This window comes from Anthonomus grandis, chromosome 22 (genome assembly GCF_022605725.1).
Source record: "Anthonomus grandis grandis chromosome 22, icAntGran1.3, whole genome shotgun sequence".
Taxonomy (NCBI): Eukaryota; Metazoa; Arthropoda; class Insecta; order Coleoptera; family Curculionidae; genus Anthonomus; species Anthonomus grandis.
Window position 1 is genome coordinate 15980385 of NC_065567.1, and position 26988 is coordinate 16007372.

General features: G+C 31.0%; 1 protein-coding gene across 2 annotated transcripts in view; it reads right to left on the reverse strand.

The window, feature by feature from the left end:
• Nucleotides 1–26988, reverse strand: part of LOC126749073 (klarsicht protein) — a 275493-nt gene that overhangs the window by 214911 nt on the left and 33594 nt on the right. The window contains exon 2 of one of the 2 annotated variants that reach the window (XM_050458694.1): nt 22769–22807. The exons of the other annotated variant lie outside the window; for it this stretch is intronic. The gene's annotated coding sequence lies outside the window, so the exon portion shown is untranslated. The remainder of the gene's footprint in view (nt 1–22768; nt 22808–26988) is intronic. 2 annotated transcript variants of the gene reach the window in all.

Below are 26988 nucleotides of genomic sequence, written 5' to 3' on the forward strand. Positions count from 1 at the left end.
ATAATACATGCACACATTGATAAAATTTAAAATAAAAAACTTTTGTCCTTTCACGCAAATTAAAATTCATTTAAACCATTAAATAATTTCTTGTCATTATTGTACACTATTAAACCCATAATGAATTCAGATGCTGGTTAGGTAACTTAAGGAAGGAAACTGGTGGCAGGTAAGCATAATGGGTAATTATTCAGGTTGCTCTGCTTTTGCAACTCAGAAGCACACTTCTCATGCGGTTTCCAAGATGAACAAAGTAAGCCAGGGTAAGAATCTTTAGAGAGATAAAAAGAAGTTACAAGAAACTTTTAAAATAGGTTGCGCAGAACTTCTATTACTCCAAAGTATTACTGAAATATCTAACATAGGAAGGTCATTAATATAAAACAAAGGAGTTTAAGCTCGAACCCTGAGATATAAACTTGAGGTATAAACTTGCCACTAAAGCAGAGTTAAATGCAGAGTTATGTAACTGTGCTTTAGTGTAAAGTTTATACCTCAAGTGATGGCTTATGCAGTCAAACTTGATTTGCTGCAGCGACTTCCCTACCGTTGAAATTTGAATATAGTGCTTGCATTGTTTAAAATTCCCAACCAGGAGTTGCTAAGAATAAGGTGATTTAAAAAAAGCAAGACACACTCTTTTAAAAGTTTTTCTATAACCTTACCAAGAGTAGGTAGTAGAAGAATGGGTCGAAAATTCAGAAAAATTCGAAAATTCAGACAGCAACCTGAATCCTACATCTACAAAGGACACAAAATAAAAGGACTCTTACGTAATATCTTGATTATAAAGTAGAACGTGTTAGTTAAATTTGTTAAAAAAGTTTTTCGTGGATTATCTGCAGATGTTTTATCAAATGACTTGTTTGTCCTTCAAATATTTCGGTTTGTGCAATACAATATACAATGGAAGAGGCGTTTTCCTTGGAATACCTGCTTTGACTATTTTTAACTAATTCCATAGGTCCTTTAAATAATTTTATTGATTTTAATAATAAAAAAAATCAGGTTATCAAGTAGTTACAGGTTAAGTGGTTGCCTAATATTAAAAAAAAAACATTTTAATTTCAATCTAACAATTTCATACAGCTAAAATTGTCATACAGAAAAATGTAGTCATTAAACTAATTGCGCACATAACCGTTAAAATAGTTACAATTTACAATATTACTGTCAATTAAGGAAAAACGTATCTAGAAACATAAACCATTAAATTTTAATATGCAGTATATATAATACTAATAAGTAATATGTTTTAGAGAAATGAGTTGTGAAAACAGTCGACCTCACAGCGATATTCTTTATCTGTGTAAACAAATTAAGTGATGATTGAGTAGCAAACTTCATCCTTTGCAACACAACCAAGAATGTCTTTATTGTTTCAAATCTATAGCTAAACTATTAGTCTAATATAAAAATAAATACCTTTTCCATAAGGTTGTTTCAGTACATCTGTTTTAAATGACATATAAAATTAAATATTTCCACTAACGTTTAACGCTACACATATTTGTTTTCCTTTTTTATCACCATATTTAAAAAGCTTCCCCGCATTTAGTCTCACTTATTCTCAAAAATTCAGCGTGCAGCACTTCTTAGCAATGCGTAGCCTCTAGTCGCACATAGGATCCAGTATAATTTTCGAAAATATGCAAGAAGTTTATAACATCGTCGAAAAAACTACCTGTGATGTCAAGTTAAACCCAAAGCTTATTAACATATCTGCATCAAAAATTATAACCTGAAAAAATATGCGTTTGCATCTGAAAAATTAAGATTTTATTAAATAAATATTATATTTTAGAAATGTCATATTAGAGAAAAAAGAATGAAGAATTTCAATTTTAATTTTTATATCCCTATCTTAATGTGAGCAGTTATCATAAAGGAAGCTAATGAAATTATATTCGTTCTATGTAATTGGTAAAATAGCCAGATAATGTTAATTTTAATTATTAATATCGATTATTTATATAATTGTATATAAATAATTCTAGTTACACTTTTATTTGCGAGAAAGAAGACTTTCTGTGCAAAAATTGCATCAGCAAATATTGATTTTAAGTTAGACCACACACAAGAATAGTTCTAGTTACAGCAGTTAATATTTTGAGAGGAGTGAAAAGTTGAACGATTTCTGGGTTCGTTCAACTTTTAGCAATAAGTTTACGACCCACTAATTTTTCCTTGATTTAAATCTAAGAGTGAAGCGGAGTTTTTAGGCAATACTAATTAGCTTTCTGAACTCTAGAACTATCTACCAATTTCTTCCTTTTTTGAATACAACTTTTATTTTATAAATATATTTATTTTATTTAATAAAGTTTTTTTGTGTCGACTCATATAAAGTTGGCAATTGCTAGTTTCATTTACGAAAACGGCTTGAGAACATAAAATTATATCTACGCCAATATTTCCACTATTTACATTTCAAAAGATATTTTCTTTTTTACGAAAATATGCTTAGCTATAACCTTATCTTCGTTTAGGATGTTGATCTAGACAAAATTTCTAAATGTTTACTGATACTATAACAAATGCCATATATGTGTCTTTTTCTGAAAAATCTGAATAAATTAACAAAACTGAAAGTAAAAATGTAAATTGGTTTAAGAATGATCTATGAGAGATAAGTGAGAGACTTTAATTTTCAATATCTTTAAATCACAGAGATTCGATTGCCATGATAAAAAGTGTCATCCCTAAATACAGAAAAAATTATAAAACTATTAGGGCATTAAAAGAAATTATGACTTCATAACCAACAATCATTCTTCAATGTCTAACGTCTATACGTTTATTCAATATCATTGGAAAATATTCCTACTTTTAAGTTTAAACCAGTTACATTTAAGGACATCGACATGGCAGTTTCTCAGCAGTTAAGTGCAAGATTTTTAAAAGAAAAAAAAAAGATATTTCAGCCTCCAACAATAAGCATAAAGCAATCTCTTCTTTGCAACATATGTGCTATCCTAAAGTCTTTAAAACCGCTATGGTAAAGCCTTCTTTTTAAGAATAAAATGTCTAATGAAGACAATTATCGCCCAATATCTCTCTACTGACCATCCTACCTAAAGATGTTAAACGCATACTAAAATATCAAATTAATGACCATTTTAAGATTAACAGACTATTTGCTATGAACCAGTTGGGGTTTCGTAAAAATCAAATCACTCTACCTTAACCATTGATCACTTTACTAGCAATATTTTAGAAGGATTTGAATATTATCTTGACACAATTATTTTTTTTAGACCTCACAAAGGCCTTTGATTGGGTCACACGTACCATTCTTCTAAAAAAATGAACAAGTATAATTTTCATTAAAGTGCAAACTTCTACTGCTGGAGTCATATCTGTTGGATGGTAATCAACAATAACGATGCTGTATAACCATTACTACCCCAATGCAGTTAGGAACCCAAGTTTCTCGGTTCACTTAGATATGCCATTAACCTTAGAGGCATCTTGTTAACCTATCAAAAAAAACTATCCAAACATTTTTTCCTTTTTATAGCATAGCAATTTCCATTCTCACTTAACTTACGCCATTCTTTCGTAGGGCCATTCTTGCCACTTTGATAAGGTCAAAAAAATATTTACTGATTATTTTTGGCTTATAAAGAAGACGGTAGGAGTTCTTTTAAAAAAAACGAAAAATTCTAACTTTACGCTGTATGTACATCCTGTAGCGTTTGTTGCACGTTAAGCAAAATCTTGACCTCCCATGAAGACATTCATAACTATCCTACTAGGAACAACAATACAATCTTGCCGGCTTGAGAAATCCAAAAACGAATCCAGATATTTAGGGGTAAAGTTCTTTAACTGTGTAGCAGCCAGAATAAGGGCCCTTAACTCAATAATGTTCTTTAAGGAAAAATTAAAAAACTACCCCTCTCGTCGATTTTTGTGTAATAATATTGTGTCATATTTTTATATTGTTTTATAAATCAAAGCTGTTTTAGAATAACAATATCACAGAAAAAAAAAACTGTAGTCTGATATGTAAAAGTACAACTCTTGTATATTATTTTATAACAATCTTATGGTTCTCTGAATGTGTCCGCCGGCCTCTTACTCCAGTCTCCGAGAGGTGGAATACACCAGAATAGTGTATAGAATTGTCGAAATTAAAGCGCTCACAACAATTGTTTTTATAGTGACTATCTCACAAAACTATTCCTATGTAATAAATTCCAGTATCCTTTCCCTAAAGAAACTTAAGGATCAAAGGGCTTATTCGAAAGTCCTAATTATCAACCTACAACCGTCACTGTTACTTTTGTATCTTTATTTAGTTTAGTGCCTTCATAAAAATATAAAAAAAAATTCACAACAGACTACTAGACAATACAATCACTTTCTAAGGCCTAGAATAACAAAAAACTGGCAATATTGAACGACGTCGGGAACAAGCTTATTAATAATTCAGCCTAGAGCTATATGGGGAATTTCAGGTGAATAGATTATCATTTCCATTTGCTTGAATTGTTTTCGCTCGTCACGCGAATTTTGTGTGTCTGGAATAAATATCCTTTGCCTTTTTAAATGTCATAAAAAATTTCTAGAAAGTATCGTAATTTGCGCTTGTTCATACCCTACAATAACGAAGAATTCTATTGAGGTCAAAAATCTTCTTAATAAACTAAATAATATCCATGAAAATATTTATTACACCCTTGAATTGGAAGCTAACTTTTCCATTGCAGAAAACCCACGGAAATAGATCATATCTTAGAATTACAACCATCCTTATATCACAAAATAGCCGCTTTCCATTGTTAGATATACCGGCTTTTAATTGATAATTAAAAATGGGATTTATCCATAAGACAATTGTCCCATGTGTTACTGCACTGGCAAAGAAATATCAAATAGGAAAAATTCATTGTATGTCGAATTAAAAATAAAGAAGAAAAAATTCTAAAAGTAGTTGGAGAGTTTAAGACCTAATAAAATGAAAAAATGCACCTTAAAAAGAGCATAAAATCCCAAGATGGAAACTTTGCTGTATAAATGGTTTACCAAACAGCGTGAACGGAATTTGCCAGTTACGAGCGATATGCTGAAGGAAAACACTTTATATTCATCATAAAACGTTGAAACGCATGAAAAATTCACTGCAAATTTAAATGGCCCTTTGGTATAAGACCGCTAAAAATTGCAGGTAAATAGTTGTCTTCTCAGCGTCAACTTCTAAACGTCTATTCATTAAAAATTAGAAAAAACTACATGCCTCCGGATGTTACACCATGGCTTCAAACATTAGACCAAAATGTTTTACAAATAACCAAGCTGGTTTACAGAAAAGGCCTATTAACTTCAATTGTACCGAAGGTCAAGAAAATTACATAATTTTTTTAATAAAACTTTTATGTATCGCATGAAATTTTTAATCATTAAAAGCACAAAGAATTTCAAAATGCTGTAATAATGTTTTGGGAAAAAATAGGTATAGAAGAAAAAGCGGTAGCAGTAAAAGTCTAAAAAAATTACATAATTGCAAAAATATAGCTTCTAAAATACTGATAAAAAATTGATTATATTTTTATTAATTTTGTACCTGTATTCCCAAAAAATAATTTCGCAAAAATTTGTCTCAGTAATGACTTTTACACAATCTCTAGTTATCGGCATATCCATTTAAAAAAAAAAATGTTTTTTCAATAAATTTTTTGAAAACAAATAGTGTTCATCAACACACCACTGGAGTTATTGATATTTTAAAATAGGAATATTGACTAGACAGTCATCACAACAGAAGTTCTTTTATACAAATTTGAACACGCATTTTGACAACAATTGACACTTTTTGACAACTATTTCTAACAACTGCTCTTTAAAAATATCTTTTCACAAGAGCGTTGGAGGAAGCAGTTTTGAGCTTGGAGAATAATGAAAACTGTTTGAAAAAACTTGATGAAAAAAGTTTCCTTTACGTAATTTTATAATTTTATAGTATATTTGAAAATTGCATGATTTTTATAGCTCTTCTACATTATTTTCTTAAATAAAATAATTGCTTTTATTTATAACGATTGATGCGATCTATATTCCACCTGATATTGACATATTGACAGATAAAGAAGAGACTGACGATGATAGTAATTTACGAGATAGCCAAAAGCCAAACGACATAGTTGGAAATGAGAACGATGTCGTAAATATGAATGAAGCCAAGGACCATACAAATGCACTAAAGTGGAATTCCTCACACTAAAATATTGGCTTTCAAGAAAAGAAAACTGCTGGTTCCTTCAAATATAATAGATAAATAGGTCAGACCATTTTTTACCTAGAATTCAGCAGTATTGGCCAACTGATACAGATAAAGGATTTGACATAATAAAAAATGTATGAGCAGAAATAGATTCTAATGAATAAAACGAAATTTACATTAAAAAAAGTTAGACCTTTTTTATATCTGCTCCATAAAAAAAAATTGCAATTTGGTATATTTACTTTCAATCTCTCAATAGATGAACAAATGGTTCCATATTTTGGTAGACACCCTAGTAAAATGTTTATAAAGAGTAAGCCAGTTGCTTTAGGTTTTGACTTGAATTCTTCGGCTTTGAATGATGATGCCTTTTCTCATCTAATCATTTTCTAGGCATCACCTAAACCTTTTCTATCTTCTCTCATATGCTGGAGCCGAAAACAAAGTACATTCAGAGCTAGGTCTCGGAGGGGATGTTGTCATGAGGTTATTATTTTTCAATCATTAAAAAAAGTTTTTTTTTTGCTACAGAGACCATTTGCGACAATCGAACAAGTCGTTTGTTAGATAATAAAACTATTGGAAAAGCTAATCGTGGTGCAGTTAATGTTGCTTATGATAATAAATCAAAAATTTCCATAGTGCGTTGGAATGATAATTCAGTTGTAACGATCGTCAGTAATATTTTTAATACAGACCCTCTAAAAAAAGTAAAACGTTAAAATAGAAAAGAAAGAGCAGACATATTCGTTCAACAGCCATATACAATATCTCAATATAACAAATTTATGAGTGGGGTTGATTTACACGACAATGGCATTGCAAACTATAGGTGCCAAATTTCGGGAAAGGAATGGTGATGGCCAATATTTTGTAATGCATTAAATAGTTTGGTGGTAAATGCGTGGAAAATTTATAATTTAACAAATGAAAGAAAGAAAGAAAAAAAAATTGATTAAAAAATAAGTAAAGCTATCAATAAAACAGAATTTAGAGGAAGTAAATTAAAATATTTAATAGGAAACAAAACTAAAACACTAAAATGATGTCAGAGCACAGGTCAAAAGGTATCATTAAAAAAATCATCAAGGCTATAATATGCCCTGGATAATAAAAGTGATTTTAATTTATTTTTGAATTTCTTAACTTCTAAAATTTGTCTGATACATAGAGGAACATGGTTGTAAATTTTTTTGCTAAGGTATATAAGTGAGTTCTTGGTGAGGGAGGATGTAGGGATTGGTAAGGGAAAATCGTTAACCTGACGAGTCATATGACCAGTGTTAGAGGGAGGTTTAGGACATTTATGAATAAGAGTAGCTGTTTCTAAGATAAAAAGAGAAAAAAGAGTTAGGATTTTTTGAAATACAAAGAGAGGTAATATATCTCAGATAGGTAAAATTCTTGTAAAGAATCTCTTAACCCAGCGGAACATATGTAGGTATCTAACTGCCTTTTTTTGAATCACAAAAATTATGTTTAATAGTCCCTTGTTGCTTAAACCCCAAAAAGGCAAACCATAACGAAGATGGGACTCAATAAGAGAAAAGTACACTGAACGTGCAACTACCTCTCCCAGCTCAAGCCCCGCCATTCTTACTGCAAAGCATCCAGAGGATAATTTTGATGCAAGATTTAGGATATGATCTTCGAAGCGAAGGCGACCATCAATGGTAATACCAAGGAACTTACAGCTTTCTTTGTATTGCAAGAGGGAGTTTTCACTAAACATAAGGCCCCGAACGTCACACTTAAATCCCATAACAAAGGTTTTGCCCACATTAAATACAAGCCTGTTTGCAGCACACCACTCCGATAAAAATCTAACATTATCAGAATCTCTATGATTCCATAATCATCAGCAAACTGAACCACTTTGCCCTGCAGTTTTAATGAACCCAAATCATTTACATAGAGCAAAAATAATAGTGGTCCTAACACTGAACCCTGAGGTACTCCAGTTTTAAGGGATCTGGAATAGGATAAACATTCAGATAATGTAACTCTTTGGGTACGATTAGACAGATAGGATTCCAGCCATTGCAATGCCACACCTCTAAAGCCATAATTATTGAGCTTAGACAGCAGTATTCCATGATCTACACAATCAAATGCCTTAGATAAATCGCAAAACACTGCCGCCGCGGACTCTCCAGAATTTAAGGACACATAGACACTCTCCAAAAAGCCGAAAACAGCGTCATGAGTCCCTTTTCCCGTTTGAAATCCAAACTGATTTGCAGATAAAATTATGTTGCAAAAAAGACAAAATTCAGATTTTTGCAAGTTTTTCAACTACCTTGGAGAGGGTAGATAAGCTAGAAATTGGACGGAAATTACAAGGCTCACTCAAATCTCCACCCTTATAAAGAGGGATAACCACTGCCTCTTTCAAACATGCTGGAAAGATACCATTATGAAAGGAATTGTTTTTGGCAGAAGCTAAGGCACTCAATGCTGAGTCAGGCAAAAGGAGTAGTAATTTTGATGATATTCCATCAGAATTATGTTTCAAATAGATTTTAAATTATATATAGTTCAACGTCTTCTAAAAACTCATATTAGTAGACCTGTAAGAAATGTTGATACTGAGATCGATGAGATTTGATAACCAAGGCCACCTAATGGTTCCTCATTTGTGTGTGATTGCAACTGAAGATTGTATTGTGCAATCATCAAAAAAAGTAAGCGGAAACAACAGCAGACCAGATCAAAACAAAAAATTAGGTGAATTTTTAAAAAAAGTTTTATGATCTTTGGTTCCTTCACGTACCAGGCTTTTTTTTCCTAAAATAAGAAAAAAATACTAATTTTTTTTTCAAAAACATGTTTTTATGTACCAGTTGATAATAAATATTAGCGCCAAGACACAGTCTTTTATTAATGATTTCTTTCCTTGGAATGTTGAATGTATTAAATGTGTTATAAAAATTAATAGATAGAGAAATGCTTTAATTTTTGTAATATATAAATGGGTGATTGAGATGAACATCAACAAGGTAATAAGGTTTATAACAAATCGTCTGACAAGAAAAAATATAAGAATACAATACTTTACGCTTCTCCTAGCGAGTGAAAAAACTGATAATTTTGACTAATAAACTTGCTTTTTAAATTAAAAGATAATTTCAAGCGCAGCGGCCGCTAATAGCTTAATAAAAAACCTGTAATCGGTCTTAATGATGTAATTTCATTTTCCTATTAGTATTATTGTTGATTTAATAAAGGTATTTTACCTTGCAGCTATTTAGGAATCTAATAGGCGGTTGACGTATTTTTATGGTGTTAACAAGTGCAGCGTTTATGTGCGTGAGATCTAAGCAGGGATTTTTAAAAATGGATTTATAATTTGGGATATAGAAATTTGTCGACGACTTAGTATGAAGATTTTTTCTTTAATTATGGAAAAAGTAATAATTAAAACAAATATGTATAATCAATTCAAGGTGGGAATCGGTTTTGCAGATTTTTGCATTGGACCTTGTCACACATATTTTTCAAAGTGAATTTCAAAATTGTTTATTGCAGACCTAGCATTTGATTTTATATTAATGTGGAAATATAAAAACAACTGTTTCCAAACAAGAAAAGCATAGCAAGAAGAAAAAAAATTAAATAGAATAAGTTCTCAACATCACTGACGATCTTAAATGAAAGATTGTCTGACAGCATAGATTTAGGTACCGACTGAAAAGAAGTTTCAATTGAAAATCAGAAAATAGTAAAAAAGGAACATTCTCTTGGATCATTGATGATCATTAAAAAAAATCTTCTGTGGTGAGCGACACAACGTAGGAAAAATTATATTTTTAAACGCGTCATGGGTAGAAATTTTAAAAATGGCAACAAATTGACATTTTTATCATTTTTGGAAATGATAACCCATCTGGAACCCTAGTGTTATTGACGGATAACGATAGCAATAAAATTATGCTTAATTAGAGTGAGTGTAAAAACGGAACCAAAATAACATTCCAAGGGGATCTCAGTCGTAAATAACTGAAAAATTTAATGCAATAGATTTTTTACAAAGGCCAAAAGAGCACACTTTGGCCATTTTTCAAAATGGCAACTCATCTTAAACTCCTTTTCCTACTACTAGGCGCATACTTTTACGTTTCATAGCACACAAATTCACATAGTTTCAAGGTATGGCATTCTCTTAAGCCACTAAAAACATACTTAATATATAAATATAGTTTAACTTTGACAATTATGGCTCCTTATAGACCAGAGGAAGAACCGTTAGAGCACTCAAGTATCGGGTGTTAAAATTACCATTAAATGTCACTGGGTACTTTCCGATGATAAAATGATATTTTTCAAATAAATTACATATGGCTAATATGCGTTTCTAACGGTATTATTAAAACCGTTTAGGAATGTAAAAAAGCATATAGTACTTAGGAATATCAAATTTTTAGTGCATGTGAGAAGCATTTTAAAGGGCTTAATGCGGGTTTTTTGCATAATGTGTATTTCAGAAATTGTAGACTATGCATAGTTAATTTTTCACAAGAAGTAAATTATGATAGATGAATTAGTATTAAGGAATAGTTTTCATAAATTAAACTAAAAGGCAAAAACAAGTGATCTAATCAATTTAAAAATTTTAAGTAAGACAATTAAGGGACGTAACAAGATGACAATTTAGGTTATTATTTACTTTATTGAAATTTATACCTCCATGTTTGTTTCTAGTTATTGGCAAGAGTAACCGTGATTTTGATTTTCGGAAGGCTGAATTATGATAATTACAGACTTCAAACAATCAGTAACTCTAAAGAAGCATTAAGATTTATAAAGAGATTGAGAAGACATAGTATAGTTTAAAAACACGAATTTTGTAGACGACTATCGCAAATCGACAACACAAAAATGTGTTGATATGCAATAAAAAGATGTCGTTTATAACATCGATGTTAAATATTACTTACATTTTCGATTTCCTTTATAGACAATTATATAGCGCTTTTGTTTTATTGGTTTAAATTATACTAAATAAAAAAAGTGTAGTAAGGCATATCTCGCACGAGAAAGTAAATATAATAAGATATATTACGTGCAATTGTATACAAATGTGGAGAATTCACGATTATACACCGATATCCCCGAGACATGTACCTCTAGGAAGAAATGTCTGTGTTGACCTATCCATCTAAGTAAAAGCATCACTTCAAACTTAAGTCTATCCCAATAACTAACGAAGATAAATGACCAGTCCGCATGTATAGAAAAGAAGGAAAGGAGAGCGTTCTCAAATAGTTAAGAATTCCCTTTCATGGGCATTGATGATTCAGATTTTTGTGTTTTCCCTTGTGACCAAGTCAAAATAGACGTATCCGATACAATGGGACACTAAAATTAGAGAAAGCTATTCCAAAAGCAGAATTCTCGTTCTGCATTTGCGTTAATACGTAACAAAGTATATTTTGATGGACGGTTTTCAATTTAAAGAGTTTTAATTAGATTGAAATTTATTCATGAATATTCCCCGCCCATAATAGTAACTATTTAGGTCTTAAGGATTATCCTATTTGTCATCCGCGTACAGTCAATTTCACAATCGCTGTGCAGTTACGTTTTAAATTATTTTTGATGCATTTGCATATTTTTAACCACAACACACATTTGATCAAAACTGTTGCTTGGCAACTGGATCTTTTCCAGAAATGGCATCGTGCCCTAACTAAACCCTTTCTAAAAGAAAAAGTCAACTATACACATACATATACTACATAGTACATATATCAATTATTTATTTAAGCACAGTTGTGTTATTTCAGCAATAAATTCATTCCCTATTTACAGGTAACAGCAATACTTCTGTTTTAAGACCATCTTCTTACAAATGAGGCCACCTCCTATTAAATTGTTAGGTGATTTCTCTGAGGCTTCAGATAACTTAGACCATCATGTTATGTGCGTACACCGGAGATTTTTCAAATTATATTTCAGAAAAAGAAAATAAATGATTACTTAGCGCCAGAGTTACTTAAAACTTTGTCCTCTATTCCTTGCTCACATTGTGGACTTGTTTGAAGTTGCAAAAACGTGCAAGATACAAGAATTCACTGACGATACCTAGTTTTTCACGAGCTGGCTCACGTGATCAAAATGAAGACCTAAAATCATTATATAAGTACTCTTGCCAAAATAAGCTAAAACTAAGTGCATTGAATGGTTGTGTAATATTTTATCAGAAGAATGCATTAAATTATGCCACAAATATTTCATTTTATGCACAATTTAAATTTATTACTCTTAGAAAAAGATATATCTTATAGATTACAAGGTATGTATGCAGTATAGTACTATATTGTTAGTAGCTAGTATAGTACAATAATTTTCTTTACTTTTAGTAATTAATACCAGTTAAATATCATTTATTTCAGGTGTAATATCATTTATTTTCAAGCATATCGAATGAACTATGACCTAAAGGCGTATAATTATCTTTAAGTGCAAAGGACAAGGAAATGAATATTGTTTAACCAAACAATTAACGTCAGATAGGATGCCTACATTATTAAAACTAGAGTGTATAATACAATTTAATTAAGAGAGTAGTTGGACAGAATAGCTATAATTATAGGTATAAAACGGCTTGGTATTTGACTACCGTTGGCATAAAAGGCATAATTTGAAGATACTGACTAGGAACACCCATGGCGATTTAAAATGAAATGTCAGTAGAAGACCTTCTTAGTAACTTACCCAGTAAACGATTATTTTATCATTTTGCAATTTTTTATGGCGATTAACTATTGCACAAGAATGAAGTAACAAATAAGAAAACAGAATGGCTATCCTGCTACTAAACATAAATAAATAAAATGTTGCACGCGTTATTTACGAGTATGCGCATTAGACAGTCCTGGTTTATGACGTTTGCACTAAGGCCTAGATCTGCAACTAAAAAGAACTATAGTTCTCTACGTATTTTGAAACAGGACTTGTGGACGTAATAAAGTAAATAAAGCCGAAGTCACTTGCAAGCTGGAAATGTTAAGTCATTGTAATTTTTCCTTGCTGCTAGTCAATATAATGACTTTTGAGTCTCATTGTTCGAGTTGAAGAGAAAAATATAGACAAAAGAAGATCATTTACTAATGAAATGGTATACACGTTGGGGAATCGATCATTACGCATTATAGAGAGGTGCGTAATGGCGAAATATGTCAACTCGCACACATGCCCTCTGTTACTCGCCTGTTACGTCACTGTTTTTTTTTCAGTAAGATGTTAATAAGCTTCTAGCTTTGATGGTAACTTTATTACTTATTGCACTAAAATATTACGCGAAAGTTTAGGAACATAGGATAAAAGCCCTTTCGTAGTTCCAAAATTATTTGTGGTGAAATAGAATTAGCACATGCAACCATTTATTCTCGCAAATTCTCTAAATTTGTTGGACAATAAGTCATTTCAGGACAAATCGGGAGATCTAGGAGGCCATTTAATATTGTTAGTCCCACTAATAAAAAAAGAAAAAATGTTGACAATAACCGCATTACCAGCATCTTGATTGAAATAGACCGATCACATGTCTAAGTCAGGGAAGATTTGAATGGCAGGAAGAACAGGGTTTTGCAGCAAATCAAGGGGCTTTTGGCACACAAGTATGATCAAAATTTGATCTTGTGTGATCAAAAAAAAACAAAAAAAAGAGGTAAACTTATGGCGAAAGTAATTTTTCAAACAGAGATTCGTAGATTGTACTCTAATTATGTCTTTTTTCCATAAAAACCCAACTTTTTGATGTGCGTCATATGTTATACTATCTATGGTATCTAGTATATCAAAGGTTACAAGAAAAATCTAGAGTTGAATTTAAATAGGAAATAATTGAATTGATGGTTTTTGAAAAAGGTCTTATATAGGACGAAAAGTGATTCCAATCAAATGTCAGATTCGACAACTTCGATCTAGAAATCTTAGATTAGATCAGATCTTAGATCTGAGAAATCTTAAACTATTTTAAGATTTCTCAGATCCCAATGAGAATCGAAATTAAGCTACTACAGGGCATTTAGTGAGGCATCTAATTTTGCAACTTCTTGCCCCCTGAATCTCTAACAGTTTATAAGGCTTGAATTTAGCCCACCCTGTAAAGCTTTTCCACCGAAGTGTACTTTATTCGACATAAAAACAGCTTTCAACACATTTGTTGGTTACACCATCACATCAAGAAATTAAAAATGTAATGATCCATTTTTAAGTAGATATACTAGCTATAAATTTCATAAACCCGAATACAAAACACGCAGGAAGCTGGTATAAATTTGTCGAAATAAACACAACCAATAGTCAGACAAAAATCATCTGTGCACGTCTTCGTGTAGAGGATGTTCTAATGACACTATTAGTTTTTTTCCGCGCTTGAATGCCCTCCAATACCTTATTACGTAAGTACCATAATAAACTCCTCTTTCTTCTAAATCAATGAGCCAGCAACCATTGGTAGTTTCTCCAATTTCTGAGAAGAAAAATCTCAAAATTTATGCGAACTATGATCGATTCCGCACACTGTGAAAGCTTCTTATTATTCTAACTGTACGTAGAGTAATAGCTACTTTTGATAAACCATATATTACGGTAGTTACAAATTTTCTCCGATTTTTTTCTGCTTTATTCGTCATAAATTTTACTCCTACATTATCTAGTATCCTTTTCTTACTTTCTGTTACATTTGCCTCCCTTCGATCTGACAGTTTATATAACTATTATTAGTTCGTTTCGGGCAATTTTCGCTGATTTGTGTATATCTCTGCGATGTTTATTAATGATTTGCTTAACTGTGGTAAATATTTAAAAAGCCTTCTATTTGTAGAAGTAAGATTTTAAGATTATGTACGTTACAGCAATTCATAGGTGCTGCAATGTGATTGAACTTAACCAGTGAAGGATTTGAAAATAAAAAAATATTAAAATAACAGTATAGATACGAGATGTGAGGGAAAAAGCTGAGCATTTATATTCTTAGAGTTTTCGGAATTGCAGTTCAGTAGTAGAAAGTAAATAAATTCAATATATCTCAAGAGAGCTATGAGCAGGCGAAGCCAAAAAGTATTTGCGACCCTTGCACTGAGAATAAAAGAATCAACAATGTGATTTTTCTTCTTCTTTTTCTTTGTAAACTTGCTCCGTCACTGCAAAACTAAATATTTTATTGGTTCCAAGGCGATAAGGTACAGCAACTATTTATTACATATTCCAGGTCGTTAAACCATTAAAAATTGTCAAATAAATATTTTGTCCCCAAGTTTTAGGCAATTCATCAAACCAAAGCGTTTTTTTTTTGTAATTGGTTAAAGGTTCACCATACTCATCAGTCCATGGTAAAAATTATTTCTTAAGCGGTAACAAAAGCTAAATTTTTGATTCTAGTTAACTTTTTGATTCCCCAACAAAAGACATTTGGACATTTCAAGAGTATCCGAAACAAAACAAATCTTTAAAAAACTACGAATATTAAACTCAGTCATTATATTGTCAGTTCTTCCACTTAATACCTTATTTAATGATTTTTAAAATTGATTATAATTATATATATATTATATATATAATTATAATCAATTTTATATTAATTAATATATTATAGTATAGGTTAATTAATAGAATTACTTCAGATAAAACTTACATAGCACTAATTATTAGAGCAAGACTGAAGGACGAAGAAACGCTAGGCGCTGGAGCTTACAAGTTGCCTTAGTAGATGTCTTCTTTTCCATAGTTAAGCAATGCCGCAAGACTGCAAATGTGCTCTAGCTGTTTATTCATTTAATATTTTTTTTTACTTAGTTGTATTTTCAGCAATTATTGAATAAATTATTTTTGAATTTGAAAATTTTGAATTTGAATTTAAGGGCGTTTATTACTTTATAATCTGACGTGTTGTCTTCAATTAAGGGTCGTCAACTTTTCTGTGCTTGTTGGTAAAAGAAGCATCGAAACATGATTAAGCGATAATAGATCATAACAGTATTTAAAAATAAAATTAAAATGGTCCATTACACACAAATATCGAATTACAAGATTTTAATCAGATAGTAAGGCCAAAAATCATTAAAATTATTTATAAAAATATCGGTTTATGCCTGCTGAACTAGTAGGAACTAGTAAAAAAAAAATACGACGTTGTATTTTAAAAGCTGTAAAAATTGTAGTAGACCCCAAGTTTTAGTACAGGTGAGTCACCCCCTAGAGCCCTACACCCCAAACTTACAATTGGCCCTTATCTGATCTCAAATTAAAGGAATGCTATACTTACCCGCACAAGATTTTTTTTTTTAATTAAATGAGTGGCGTAACAAAATAGTAAGTCAGACTAATAAATGATAAATAACGCTAAAGTCAGCACAGGACAAAGTAAAAATCCAGAGCTTTTAGTATAGTGGCCGGGAAACAGCTTTCCCCTCCTTTACAAAATGTATAGCATATAACGACAAATACATCATGAGAAAAATCATTGACCATTAGAAAGGTGAAATATAAATTGGAGGAAGAAGAATTAGTAACCTGAGGTATGCGAACGACACCTTGATTATTGCAGCACAGGAAGAACAGCTGATAAACATAAAGAAATAGATATATTAGAGAATATGGTGTATAAATCTCAACAACACAAATATTAAAGTAATGTTGGCCAAAAACGTAGCGAGATATGATGTTGAAGACAAGTTTGTATACCTGGAATGGTTGGCAACTAAAGATGGAGACTGTTCAGAGAAAATAAAGAGAAGATTGACAATGGCCACATCTGCAATAACTCAACTCATAAAAATAATAAAAGTAATACTGGTCAATTCCTTAACCTTCCTAAACCAGGTACCTATCCACATTTATAGCTATAGACTGGAATACTTTGTGACCCTATAATTGTCAAAACTTTCTTGTTTATTAGTTAAGTACCTTTAAAAATACCTAGAAGACCCAATTAATCCCACAATGTAAAATCGGCTCTTAATAATGTATCAATTACTTATCTACTAACAATATGATAATTGCCTAACTTTTGCACTATTAAATATCACAAAATCACAACCAAACTGGACAAATGAAATCATTCGGGTCTTTACCGAAACATGTAACTCCAAAGGTTTATTCTCGGTTTATGTCTATCGACCCTTTCATGTGCTGCTGGAATAGGAGACTGTATTTTAGAAAGACTTGTGTGTCCTGGAGTACGTGAAGTCAGTGATTTCAGTTTCTGAGTGAAAAAATTATGGATGAGTATACTGACACCGAAGTAGATATCGGCATTCCACCTAAAATAATAGAAGCAGCAAGCGCCATATCCAACAACTTCCTACCAAAAAAATCGCGAAGCAAATACACTAGTGTCTATCAAAATTTCATGGACTCGAGAAAACCGCAAAATGTGACACGTGAATTTTGGTATATTTTGAACAACTTTTTCCTAAATACAAATCATATTCGCTATGGATGCTTTAGTTCATGCTAAAAAGCTCGGTGGCTTTACATCATAAAATGGATATTGAAAGTTATTCAAAACTCACAGCATTAAAAAAAAATCGAAGCGATATTGTGCAAAAAAGCAAAGACCTTTACTTCACAGAAATTAACAAATTTATCATATAGGGCACCATATAAGGCTCATCTGATAACCAAAGTAAGAATTGACAAAAACACCAAGATATATTCTATAAAATGTGTAAAAGCTATATTGATATAAGACCCAAAAATCCGTCCTGCTGGAATCATTTATTCCCAAATTACTAAAAAAGAAAATCTAGCATCCAGACCATTTTGTTTTGATTTTATCATCACTAAACAAATTTGGTTCAATTTGGTCAAAAGAAGAAAATTGACAGTTTTTTTAACCTGCCCAATCCTGACCTATACACAGGACCCACACTTAAAATGTCGTCAACTGCTCTTCTTGTAGGTGGAGGTACGTATAGCTGCCTAAAAATGTCATGGGGAGAGGAAATTCTGGATCGCAGAAGACTACATAGACGACCGATAATGGATACTGCAAATAACTATTTTTGTATTCAATTAATACACGTACTACTAAATCATCGACTACTGTAGACGAGAAAACCAAGAATACCATCAATTTGGGTAATAATACTACCACAGAACCGGACGAATCCTAAGAGTGTCATGGGTGGAACACAGAGCAAACGCCTGTGTTCTAGAAATAAAAATCAAAAGCTACTACTAAACCAAATCATTAGAGCATATCTTCTCAGTTACTTTGACCACACACCTAGAAGAACATCACATCATCTAATCATCTAGAAAATAAAAACGCAGGGAAACAACAAATTTAAACACATACGTAACAAAGTATCACTACACCCTCCAAAGGATAAAAAAACTAAAAAATAATAATTATATTTGATTAACGGCACACATGACGGCTTCACTACGTAAATTAAGAATACACTGTAACTGAATATTCCACATAAAGAAAAATATCCATAGAATAATGTTGCATTCCAACATCTTTTTAATTAACTCTATGTTAACCTTGTTTAGGATAAGGTAAAATTTTTAAGAATATCTAGGGCTTCATACATAAAAATTGATGTTTAACTACCGCCTATTATGTAGAACCATTCTATTTTACATATTACCTGCTGCAAATACTACTAATCAGACTTATTTCAAACTTTTCTACGTCCCATTTCTGTCAAAACTGACATTGCCAGTAGGGATTTCTTTAGCGCCCACCTTGATATTTTACCACACAGCATGACAGCTTCAGCGTAAGTTCATACATTTCATACATCATACGATTATAAATTTCATACATACGTGTTTAGTGTACTGTTATTATCATTTTCCTTCTGCATGTATATTTAACGTCTTAAGACGTACAGGGTGTCTCATTTTGGGTACTTTTGCGAAATATCTCCGTTATTTTTAGAGATAGGGAGTTGCGGTTTTCGCGACACTGTGCTACTTTTCCAAAAAAATAAAGATGCCGTCAACAAAATTTTCATGGCCCTTTTAGTTTTTAAGATACAGGGTATTTTTGAAAATATTGCATTTTGGGACCCCCGTCGTATCTCCGTTATCCTTTTAACTTTTTAAGTTTTTGTAAGAGTAAAAACTCATTTTTATAGATTTTTTTCCGTAGAGTTCAGTGGTATAGATATATATTTTTTTTGATTAATATTTTTTGAGTTATAACCCAAACTTATGTTTTTTTAAACGGAACACCCTGTATATTTATAGTTCATAATATTGGCTTTTTTTTACGTTTTTAAAAATATATAACATTATGGACTTATTTTCAAAAATACGCAAATAAATAACAATTTTCTAAATTTAAATGATCAAATTCATAATTCAATGGGAGGCCATGGCTATTTATAATAAGAAACAAAAAAATTACAAATAAATAAATAAATGTCAACTATCTTTGGGTTTTGATTGACATTTCTCTGTTTTTGAATGAGTTTATGCTCCAAAACCCATTTATTTTCGTTATTTGTAAAGTTTGCCAAAAAAATGGCAGCATTTGAAAATTATGAAATGCTTGTATGTTTTATACACAGCAATGAAAATGCTGAAGAAGCTTCGGAACTATTTTTTTTTATATGGGTATATACAAGATCAAGTGTATTGAAGACAATGCAATAATCTAATAGAACTTCAAGACGCAATTCATTTAGCATTTCAAAATCTGAGAAGGAGACAAATTATTATTTTGAATGCTATTCAAAGGGTTACAAAGATCTGCCAATTTTGTATCAGAGAAGATGGTGGTCATTTTGAACATCTCTTCTAAAAATGTTGTTTTGTTATATGGTTGTTTTCTTATAGTTTTTATTAAATTTATATATTTGTTTTTTATATTCTTTTATTACAAAAAAAAAAAAATAAAAATAATGCAATTCCCCATTCGCCCATTCGTCGTTATTAATTTGTAACTTTTTATTTGTCTATTATTGTTATTCATGGCCTACAATTAAATTATGCATTTAATTTAGAAAATTGTTAGTTATTTGCGTATTTTTGAAAATAAGTCCATACTGATCATATTTATTAGTATATTTTTTAGTATATTTTTTTTCTAAATCAGTTTTTTTAATACTTAGTGGGCCACCTCTTGGCATCTTCTCTCCACTGAGTCTGTAGACATTGCGCAATTTAACAACAAGTGTAAGTCACAAGTTAAAAAGAGAAGGATAACGTTTTGCCTACAAGGAGTAGAGGACAAATTAAATATAGAGATACTCAAGACTTACTGCATATCGCCTATCTTCCCCTCTCTCTCGTCAACTTGATGCTTCGCTTATCAATTTCTGTTAAATGCATTTAACAGCATTTTTATTTAAGGCACTCAAGAAAGAAACTTGCCAGGCCGGTATACAGAGATAAAAGGGTTAACAGATTTAAACAAGTTAAGTATTAGGATTATTACTTAACTTGTTTAAACTTGACTTGTGTTAACTTGATTAAATTATTAAGTATTACTGATATTGGGAACATAATGAATAAGTTTTTTTGGAACACAAAAATATATTCTGCAAAATCTGGCTACTTGATCTCCAAAAGAGAGAGAGAGAATTGTGTCCTGAACTCCAGAACGTGTTTTTCAAAGCTGCCATATTCAGACTTCAGAAGTCTAAACAGTAAACCAAAAAAGATATATTTAATGTTACACCTTAACGTAGAAAGAGAAGTGGCCATGTTTTATTTTAAATCCGTATGATAATAGTGCTTTGACAGTGGAACAATGAGCAATATAACCGAAGCATGTAATAATTGGTTGGAGAATACCTTCTATACTCTTGAATTATTGAAATGCCATTGTTATATTTAATTTTGGAAATTTAAATACATCATGAAGAGCTAAGTTATAATACTTAATATTGTGGAATTGGTAGAAACAAACCTGTAGGCTTAAGGGTCGGTTGCCTCCATTGAAAAAACTCAATGTACGCAATTGATGTTGATATAGTAAGACAAAACAGACAAAACGTATGTGTACTTACTACAAGGTTATTTACATATTATGTTTGCGATCGCATGAGAATGAGATAATAACAATAATTATGTATGCGGCGTTAAGTTTCGGATCTCGTTACTTAATAGCATTAGTTGTAAAGGTGGAGTCTTAGATAAAATTTATTGTACTATATTTACCTAAGCATGACTGAAACGGCTACACATATAAAATGGTGATTTACGTTTTTACGTATTAAATTTTTTTATTGCTTTACAAAATTAAAGAAAAAATGAGAGGGTTTTAATAATATCGTAAATCATTGGATTTAAAGTTATAAGCCCTGAAATGAACGTTAGATTATTTAATATATATAGTTTTAGAAAAAAAACGTCTTTACTTTTTTCTGAGAATTCAACTGTACGTCAATGGCATTACTCCATGCTTTGATGATGTTTATCCTGGGATTATTTTATTTTTAAATAAAATAATAATTTCTTCTAGAAAAGCAGACCTTCTTTATTGGTACTTAAACTATGAACTGCTAGTTCATTAAAATGTTTAAAAACAGCAAAAAAGGGTGCAGATATTTATTAAAGTAATATGTTAGTTGCCTGAGGCAAGCTCAGACGTCATCCGCTTTAAATGTAGCCAACTCATAAATCGCTTTTAAAATTTGAACATTTCTTAAAAAACATGTCCCCTGAGAATAAATGAGATCTCTTGATTCAGACATTTTATTTACAACATAAAAATGTGAAAATGAATAAACCGACCAATGAAAATAACTTAAAGTCTTGTCAAGTTGAGTTTCAACCAGTATGCATTTTTTCACAAATTGTTATTCCAAATTTTCCGACTCACTTTGACAATAAGCAGTAGTGCCATACTTAGACAACACCACCATACACTCCACAGACTGCTCAATATGTCATAGCATATGTAGATTATGAAAAGGAACAGTCCTAAGGTTGGAGCTCAGGAGGTAGCGCATGGGAAATCCAGACAAAACATGTATTGATAATGTACTTAAATCTTCAGATAAAGGAGATACTTTTGCGTTAATTTTTCGATAAGTTAAGGGAAAGTATTGACGATTTCAAAAATTTAATGGAATTTACAAGCGAAGAATTTGTAGCACTCTTGTTTCCGCCTTCCGAACCGGTGACATCAGAATAATAATCAGTCCTTCCCATATGGACGAAGTCTATACATTTTAATCTTATTTTCAATTTTTTTTTAAGTTTAGACATTTGTTAAAACCAACTTTCCGACTTTCCTTCATAATATTATTTTTTTTTCAAACGTGTAAATTATTTTTTTAAATTATTAGGCGAGCACAATTTTCAAATAGACTACACAATTTTTATCCCTGTGAAGATTTAGAAATGACCATTTTACTTTTGAAATTATCATCAGAGAGGGATGCAAAACTGGTTAAAAAAAGAAAAGATAGACTATAAAAAAAACTTGCTTTATTTGTTAATGGATCATGCAATACATCAAAAAGTAAAAATTAATTAATCTACAAATGTAGTTATTTAAGCAAGTTTAGTGCAATTTTAGGTGTTACATAAAATAAATATATATTTTTAATTTAACACGGTACTTACCAATATTCCACCTGATCCAGATTTTCCGTTCCAGTGAATCTGTAAAAAAAAATCTTTTACATATTTATGTCAAAACCATGTAACCATTAATATGTATTTAACCCTATATTTTTATGAGGCTTTCCTCAACAAGACCCAATGGACAAAATTTCAACTTAATTGAATGATAAAGAAAGCTGAATAAATAAAAAAAAAAATTTAGGCAATTTTAATTTTCTGAGGGTATTATTACATACATAAAGTGAGGACGCGCAAGAGCGATTTTTTTATGATGAATTCCTGTATACAGGGTTGACCAAAAATGAGCTACGACTATCAACTTAATTTTTTTAAATAGAAACTCCCATTTTTAATTTATTTTTTAATTCTGTATAAAATTTTAAGTATATTTTGTATACCATGTCCTATACCTAACCTCAATCTTTATTAAGAAATTTGCGATTAATTTTTTTATAAATAACCATGAACAGTTAAAAAAAAAAGAAAACAAAAAAATTTAAATAAATATTCACCATTAACTTCCTGACAGTAACAGTAAGTCGATATTCAAATTCTTGTAATACTTTACTTATTGTTTGAGGCCGGATTGGTTGTATTTAGGCTCTAATTCTATTTTTTAATTCTTCCAAACTTTCAGGTTTATCAAAATAAACTTTAGATTTTAGATAACCCCATAGATAAAAATCCAATGGGCGTTAAATCTGGCGACCTTGCTGGCCATTCAATAAATCCAATCCATCTATTTGGGAAAATGTTGGTAAGGTAATCTGGTACTGTTCGCGAATAATGTCGAGGGGCGCCATCCTGTTGGAACCATATCGAATCTGCCGGTATAAATGGGTTTCCACCATTTGGATAAAGTGCAATTAAACTAGGTACTATCTGATTTTGAAGCAACTCGAAATATTTTTCAGAGGTAAGTGCGCCCTCAATAAAATAGGAACCCACAATTGACGTGCCCACAATTCCTGCCCATACGTTTAACTTCTTGGGAAATTGTGTGTGACTTTCCATACTCCAGTGTGGATTTTCTGGTACCCAATAACGAAAATTTTCCCTAACTCTATTCTGCGGATGTGATCATTTTCAATAACTCCTGAATTAAATAAATTTTATATGGATGCCACTTATTCCTATGCAAATATTTTAGAACACATGATTTACTAACCGACTGATCTGCAGCAACTTGTCGAGTTGATTTATGTGGATTTTCTTGTAAATCGAGCAAAATATCTCATTTTCTGTTTGCTGGAAAAGTGGGACGGTCTATGTCATATTTGTCTCTAACATGACCAAAATCTCTAAACTTTTTTTCAATTTTGCTTAATACCGAACGTGTAATAGGCCTCTCCGGGTACTTATTGTTAAACAGATCGCAAACTTCGGCCTGTATTCGAGTCTTGTCGCCATATCCTACCATCATCAAAATTTCAATTATTTGTTTTTCAGTTAAACGCGCCATACTTTTAAACTTTGCAACTGCACTTGACACTTAGTGACATTTACGTAAAGTAATACATTCTGTTTCCATGCGATTAAATGATGACAAGGTGTCAACAATCAAATATACCTGTTAAAAAACATGTTTGAATATGCTCAAATGACCCAAACAGTTGCAAATTTATTAATAATGTTAGTATTAGGTATAAGACATGGTGTACAAAATATACTTAAAATTTTATGCAGAATTCAAAAATGGAATAAAAAATAGGTGTTTCCATTTAAAAATTGAAGTTGATGGTCGTTGCTTATTTTTGGTTCACCCTGTATACATGAATTCATCATCAAAAAAATCGTGTCCGAGCGGTTTTTTTTTCGAACACACCCCTGAATTTCAAATGAATTTGTTCCAACTTGCGCGTCCTCACTGTATATATGTAACCTAACTGGCTGCTTGTAATGGTTCTAAATTAACAAAAAAAAACTGCTGCATTTAATAGAGTTCCCACTAAGGTATCATTAGAAGAGTGGCTCGTATGCCAAAATAATATGAATTTAGGTGAAGCAACCTTGTTTTTGCAACTTGTTTTAAATTAAAAAACGTCTGGCCAATTTATTTAGATTACCTGAGAACCTAATTTAAAACGACTTATATCTGCCCTTTTTCCATGTCCACCTTTATTGTACATAAAACATAATGACCGTGACTATTTCAATAAACAATTAACGCTATTTGCCGACATAATATTCGTGCGTAACGAAAGAAAATAAACGTAAAAACGGCACAATTTAAATAAAACATTGTATTAAAGGCCTTACATTTTTATCTGATCAAGTGCATGGACGCGTGATTTTTTATCATTTGTCACCTGTCAAAAGCGGAAAAGTTATTTTATAACTTTCCAAGGGTTTCCTTTACAAAAACTGTGTACACTTTCACAGTTTTTATAGACACGTAGGTTTTATCACTCTTTATGTATGTTACTGGCCATTTTCTTACAGACAATACTAACGGTTTCTTTATAGCTGAACATAAATAGATATGAATTTACATGTGTTTTAAATTATTTTTAAACATGATAAGCATTCGTGTCAAAAGTTAAGGACATACAACTAAAGAAATTTACAACGTTCTTTTTGATAAAGCCAATTAAAAATGCGAAGTGTTCTCGTTCCTTAAGTTGTTATCTTAATCATTTTCTCTGTGTTCATACAATGTGCGTATAATAAGACATAGCTGCTTTTTCATTCTGAATTTAAAAAAATAAATAAAATTTTGTACATGATTAACGCCTGTGGACGAATTGCCCAATAGACTAAAGTCCACTTACTATTTTTTGAATATTCTTTCATAAATTAGCCAGGGTTCAATAGACACAGTTATCACATTCTTTAAAAACTTGAATTATTTATCCTCGATATGTCTTTCTAAAAAAAACATAATTTTGGTACCTAATTAAGTTATGCATAACTTAATTGGATAGGCAAGCCTAGATAATAATAATTTTTTAATTACGATTAAAGCAATAATTACAAATCAATAACCACAAGATTAGATAGACTAATATAATATGAAAATATCTGACGCCTTGGAACAAGATATGTATTTGTGAAAATTACGAAAGGTTATTTTGTTGTAAAGTAAAATATTTGTCAAAACAACGATTAATATGGAATTTTGAGTTATCAAAAAATCCTATCCATTAATCATTTTAAATATATTAAGAGTTGTAGGTTTGTGAGGATAAAATTAAATTTTATCTGCGGTAATTTGAACATATTTTTTGTCCAATTTCTTTGGCACTTTGTTTTTCAACCTGTAAGATATTTCTTTAAAAATTAATGGGTCGTAAATAATATATAGCCTAGGCCCTGTTTTACCGTTAATACGGCCCTGAGCAAACATATCTACACCTATTATTAAAAATTTTAACAAACACCATAATGTTGAAATTTACATACCATTACAAACTTAACGATATTGACAATCCTTGAAATTATTCTTGCACTATAGTTACTACCAATTATTATTAGAAGCTATTTAATATACGTATGTTTACTGGTTGATATTTTAAACAGACGCCCACTGCTGGATTATTTTTAGTTAGAATGGTAAGGACAAATAAGGAATAAAATAGCGAAAAAATGTGTCACGAGTAAGTAAACTAAGAAAACTATTTACGCATAAAATTATATAATATTCATAGAGTTTAGAAATAAATTAGAGAAATAAAGAAACTCGTATGCTTTATTATTCTTTAAAAGTGCATTAGTCACACTAAGAGAACAATAGCCAAGTATGAAATCAACAATCATTTAACTTCAGAGAGATACAATGTATGGAGATCTATGTATAGTAACAATCGTTTGAGCAGCCAGCATATAACCATAAAACTCTTGATATATTTTTAGCTTGTAGTCACTTTTTTAAACCGGTAGCGGTTATAAAAGCTTATCACATATAATCAATATTTGTTAAACAACAACATGCATTCAGGAAAGGGAAAACAAATGTTCATATGTGAAATAGTGTAAATGGCAACCGGCAATATAAATTTATTATTTATAATAGAACATTCATCAATACGTGTTACTGAAAGTGATGAAAAATATTTCAGGGCATTAACTAGCAGCAGAAAAAAATTACAAAAAAAATATCAATAATTAGATTCGAACTCACAACCAGTTACGTGAGAAGCAAAGAACTAGTCAGCAAAGATAAAATAATAAAAAAAGATGAAATAATGTTACATATCCATTTAAGTTATGCTTATGCATAA